Below are 6,000 nucleotides of genomic sequence, written 5' to 3' on the forward strand. Positions count from 1 at the left end.
ATATGAAACAATTCAAAGTGTGCTTGTACTGTCAGTTCATTTCATGTCAGTAGCACCTTTAGAAATGTAGTTACTGACAAAAACAGTGATGTGTTCAATACTTCAATACTATTTTATTATGTTTTTTAATCTTTTTGCTGTGTTTTATTCTATTTTTGTACAATTTTGTTTTTAAAAGTTTGTGAATGAAGGAAATACATACTACTGTTGGTAGTTAAAAAGTCTGATGCAGCCGGCAGGAAAGGATTTCTGCAGCGTTCAGTCCAACACCTCGGCGATACAGTACTGTAGGTATGGAAGTACAGTACTGCAGGTATGGTACCATATGGGAAGTCTGTCTGGAGTTGGCAGTTCTTAAAACATGAGTAACTGTGCAGGGCACACAGTAGACTAGTGAGGGAAGCAACCAAGACTCCCAAGAACCTTTTGTTAAAGAAGATGTGAAGTTTCTACTGGAGGTTTCCAGAAGGAATACGGGGGACTCTGGTCTAGATTTCATCTGTTTCCTTAATAGGAAAATCCTTCTGTGTTTCTACGCCACCTTGAATCCACACAAACACTGTGTGTTTGGGTTTTGTTAGAATTTAGCTCTTGATTTAACAAACTAAAGGTCAGTCATCTCATTATTATATGGCTGCGATGCTACGTGCTCTCTGATTGGCTGATTTCCAGTCTGATATTTTCCCATATCAGACTGTTACCATGGCAATCTGTCCAGAATGCGTATCCCATTTGTTGCAAACCAGAAAGCTAAAAACACGACTAGAAAAACCAAGTCGGACATGAGCGTACTCCAGAAATATCTAAACAATGTCGAAAAAACACACAGATTGAACGTTTACCAGCTAACGACCGGACCATCTGTTAGCAAATTCTTCATGGAGGTGAAGAAACTCCGAGCCCAAAACCGTCAGCAGCTTTCATATTTGGGCAATTGTGTTTCTATATATATATATATATATATATATATATATATATATATATATACACACACATACTATTAACCTGCTCAGTTAATAATCCTTCAGTATTCTGAGCCGTTCTCTTTATCATAATTTGTCACATTTGATGGAATTTATTTTGGACTTGAATTGTTTGTAAACAATTTCCCAGCAAAATGTGTTGCAAGTGTGTAAATGCTGCACAATAAAACACACAACGCATTCTACTTTGATAAACTGAGTTGAGCAAACAGTGCATGTGGCCTTAACAGTCTGTATTCACAGTCTGCTGTGAGCCGGCTGTATTGACCAAGTCCTAACAGTGGCACATTGATGTGTGAATAGAGTAGAATTTGTTCATGCAGTGGCAACGAGAGAATTTTAGCAGGTCACTGTTTAACTGTAGATGTGGACTTGTGTCTCTGAATGTTGCCTGGAGTATCTGAATCCTGAAACTTCTGGTATTTGGTGCCTTCACACCTGTACTTAGAGCTCCTAACTTGTAATCAGACCACATGAGGCTGATTTTTATGCCGGCTTTTAAAAAGTGCAGCCTGTCGTGGTTCAAATTGTTGGGTGACATTAGGCCTTTGTATATATAGCGGTGGGGGGGTGTTTTCGGTTGCTTGACTGACTATTTATTTTTTGGCATCAACTGTAATGGCCAATCAGAATGCAAGTTTTGCTAATGCAACTATTCTGCAAGAGAAGCAACGTTTCGATTGGTTAGGTGTGATTTAGGTGTCATTATACAGCTACAAATCACACAAAGCCGCTTAAAGTGTAGGTGACACCACAAAATGTGCACAGATAATCACTAAAAATGATGAAATGTTGATATTTTGAAAACTCCTGAACAATAAAAGTCGGGATAAGTACACAGGTGAAGAATAAACAGCAGCTGTCTGAAGCCTGCGCTCTATTTCAGCCCTCAGCTGTAGCCATATTTTTGCTACGTCGTCACCAGAACGGGACCTGCTGATTCAAACCCAAATCAATTGTAAACACAGTGGAGGTCGAGCTGTTTTTGGACAATGTTTTTTCTAGTGTGTAGCTTTTTTTTTTTTTTTTTAGTCCAGTCTGAAGGTGATTCTGAAGCAGCTGTGGAGACACAGACTGATGGTTTTGAGTTTTATTTAGATGACAATGAGGGAGATGAAACCTTGGAAGAAAACCTTCAGTCTGACAACAGTGATGATATCGGCAGAGTTCAGAACACAGAATGGTGATTATAAAATAAACTAGGACTACAAGCAGTCATGGACGGGCCCTCGTGTCAGCGACACCACCTCCCCGGGCCAGCGCCATTTCTGTTCAGGGACCGACCCTCATCACACATGTGAAGTTTTAAGTCAGTCAGGCAAAGCATGAAGCAGTTATCATGACTTGATGTCCCATGGCAAAGGGTGAAAATGGCAGCGCCATAGCAGCCACACCCTTCAACATAGAGAAAAGCTTTCGATAACTTTTGGTCAGTATCATCTCTGGATGATCTGAAAGAAATTTGAAGTACATTGGAAAAAATCCCTAGGAGAAGTTTGTTCAAATACGTGTGGAAATCACGCCAAAATGACATGAAAAGTCAAAATGGCCGACTTCCTGTTTGGAGTAGACCCATGGTGCAAGAGACTTTTTTGTACGTCTATGCAAGTCACGTGTACCAATTTTCATCTCCCTACTCCTAAAGTTGCAAGGGGACACTATTGAGGCATTTTGCCCCACCCATGGGCGACGCCCCTATGACCTGTAAGAGGTTGTCGTGCTCGACCTGTGTATTAATTTTCATGATGATATGACAAAATTAAAGCCGTCAAAAGGAAGAACATAATTTCATGGTGAAGGGGTGATATTCGGCACGCCGCCACACGGACGCCGTTACTCGTAACTTCACGGTGATCATTGCCTACGTTCACCAACTTGTTCTGCATGTTTTTTAGAAGTGGAAGGAAGTTGATGGGGTTAACTATGTGACATCAGTACCTGTTTAAGTATAATTAGGACATTTCCTGTTACCACTGGGGGGTGCTATGAGTTAGGTGGGAAGTTAATATATGTGGATGTTCAGGGCGGAGCCTTCATCATGTCCAGCAAGTTTGAAGGATCTATGATGAAGTATGTGGGCGTGACAGCCATGCAAAGTGAACGGCGACGGTTTGACGAACGCTAGCAGCCACGCCTTTTGACCTACAGAAATTCTTTTGATAATTTTTGATCACCATGGGGTCATGATGATGTGTACCAAATTTGAAGATGATTGGATGAAATCTGTAGGACGAGTTTGTTCAAATGTAAGTAATGGAAATGGCAAAAATGACCTCAAAATCGAAACTTCAAATTAAAATGGCCGACTTCCTGTCGACATTTCACCATGACATTAAGAGACTTTTTTTGTGCGGCCCAGCATGGTAAATATGTGTACCAAATTTTGTGAGGCTACGACAAAAGCCCCCCAATAGGGAGGGTCTTTTGAAAATTTGTAGGGGGCGCTATTTCTCCATTTTGCTGTGAGCATGTGTCTGACCCCCAAAATACAGAATTTCAGATCCGGTCGAACAGCTTTGAAAGTTTGGTGAGTTTTAGAGCATGGGAAAGGGTCGAAATTGGGCTTGAAAAGTTTAAAGAATACTAAGTAAATAATAATAATAAACAGGGCAGTTACAATAAGGTCCTTGTAGGACGACTTCGTCCTCACTTGGGCTCTAATAAATAAATACTGCAGGTGATTTCAGCATGTGGGTGGAGCTGATACTTTTTTTGCCAGCTCTTTGAATACAGTTAATGTGCTGTACGTTAGTAATGTATGGAGGTCACAAAATGTTTTGCATGTGGAGAGAATGTGCGCACCTTTTATTATATTGTGCACACGTTATTAAATATTAAAGCCATTCACACAAGGAGTAAATATGTAGTCTTACCTGTCCATTTCAGTAAGATCATTGTCTGAAAATAATTTAATTCATTGTCCTCGCAGAAGAAAAGTTTATGATAGTTTGAATCTCTGCTGTCCTGATCCGCGACCGGCATAGTCAGCTACAGGTGTAATCCGTTCATTGCGTCTGTGGCTGATAGATCGAGTTTCTCCTGTTTGTGCTGCAAGTTAAGACTGTGGAGAAGCTGCAGACACCGTGCGTGCGCGCTCGTCAATAAAAGTGCTCCACCTGCCAATCAAAAGGATTCTGTTGGTGAAAATGAACCGTTCTGACACGTATAAAAACGTGCACCACCAACCCAACTCGCTCAGTGGAAATGAGGCTGTCAGTAGCCTGTAAAAATCCATAAATTTAATCCATAAATTAATGGGACTATTAAGATTATGGTTCCTGTGCTGTGATCACTTCCTGCTTCTTCTCCAATGTTGAGAGTCGCTGGGAAGTTCCTGATTTTTAGTGGCGCACAGTTCAAAATCCGAATATTTATCTCTTCAGTAACTGCACACCAGGAAAGGATAAATTTCAAACTGTTGTTTAATTTTAGTCTTAAATACTCATTAAAACATTACATATTGTGTCACCTACAGTTTAAGGCTTTTCACATGAGTCAGGTCTGACCTTACCAACCCCCAGAGCGAGAACACAGGCGACAGTGGTAAAGAAAAAACTCCCTCTGATGATACTGAGGAAGAAACCTCAAGCAGACCAGACTCAGAGGGGCGACCCTCAGCTTAGGCCGTTCAACAGTTCCAAGGTTTTTACAAAGTTTTATAAAGGTGAAGAAACAAAAACAGAAAAATCCAGAACAGCATCAAAAACAAAGTGCATTATTGAGATGACCACGCAGTCATTAGCGCCACAGGCGGGGGGTCGTCCAGCGCCCCGGGTGCAGCGCCGGCGTCCCTCCATCACATCATCAGTGGGTTCACAGCACAAGCTGTCCTCATGCGATATTTTCTTATGTGGAAAATATTGTGCACTGCCTGAGCAAACAGCTCTGTGTCAGAGGCAGCGTTTGTCCCCGTATGTGTGTGGATTACAGCTTAATTTCAAAGATCGTCTGTCACCCCACTGCACAGTGCTGACATTTAGTCTGTCTTTTTGTGAAAACAATGCATTAAAGCTGCGCTCTGCACGTCCAGAGATGACAAATGGGATTCCAGTAACATAAAAATAAATAAATTCCAACCTTACTACCCCCCTCCCCCCAAAAAAGAGGCATAACTGGAAACTTTTTTTCCTTGCCTTAGTCTGGTGAAAGGACACTTATTTGAATCCGGTAAACATCATCTTTCCTGCTCCCTGGTCGGGATCTCCTCCATCCAACTTCAGTTTTCCTGCTCATCTGCCATCTGCCGCTGACGGCCAAGTTATTCACATTAACTTATTGAAGCGTTCTCCTTTTCCAGGGCCAACTCCTGGTAGTCCTGAACTCTGCACTCTCCTCTTTCCTCTCTGTCAGTCCCACTCGGTGGAGGGCAGCCAGGAAAAGACACTTTGTTGACCATCCAATCGGGAAGCAGTATCCAGATGGACTCCATGTCCCTCTTGGTCTCCAGTGAAAAGACTCTTAAAGTACCTCTGGATTAGGTAACCTTATTCCATTGCAAAGGGGAAAATGACAACTGTGGGAGTGGCTTGATCTATTTCTATGTGTCGATACTGTACTTTGGCTTCAGGTTGGCTGCAAAATACACCTAAATTAATTTCCGTTTCTGAGGTAAGTTGGAAACTATGGGGAAAAACAGACCAAGATGAGATTGTGGCCGTCTGGCTCTGTGTGCTGTTACTTGTGATTGATTTTGTTGCTGCTCTAGTCTTTATTTAGTTTGACATCAGCTGAACCATATTGTACTAATATAACCGGCCCGTGGTTCTTAAATAAAATAAACTCGTCTGAGTCTGTGGTTACTTGGATTAATACTTGGAATTTCTTCTTTTTTGTGTCCTGGGAGCACACAACCGCTTCGCCTCTACTCCACATGTCTCTCTACGCTTTGACTTCGATGAAGATGTCACAGATCGGGGAAATCTTGATAAATTATCTGAGCACTAAACCTTCTGTGATGCTGGGAAGTATTTTACCACATAACGAGCCTCATTCCTGAAATGCTCCTGTGCACATCTTT

At 41.7% G+C, this 6,000-nt stretch overlaps 1 protein-coding gene across 2 annotated transcripts in view; it reads left to right on the plus strand.

Annotated features, from left to right (window-relative positions):
* Positions 1-5,788, plus strand: part of bckdhb (branched chain keto acid dehydrogenase E1 subunit beta) — a 156,085-nt gene extending 150,297 nt beyond the window's left edge. The window contains exons 11-12 of one of the 2 annotated variants that reach the window (XM_034175413.1): positions 5,133-5,150; positions 5,281-5,788. The gene's annotated coding sequence lies outside the window, so the exon portion shown is untranslated. The remainder of the gene's footprint in view (positions 1-5,132; positions 5,151-5,280) is intronic. The other variant, XM_034175412.1, reaches the window with a different exon arrangement.
* The last annotated feature ends 212 nt before the right edge of the window (positions 5,789-6,000 follow it).

This window comes from Thalassophryne amazonica, chromosome 7 (assembly GCF_902500255.1).
Source record: "Thalassophryne amazonica chromosome 7, fThaAma1.1, whole genome shotgun sequence".
NCBI lineage: Eukaryota > Metazoa > Chordata > Actinopteri > Batrachoidiformes > Batrachoididae > Thalassophryne > Thalassophryne amazonica.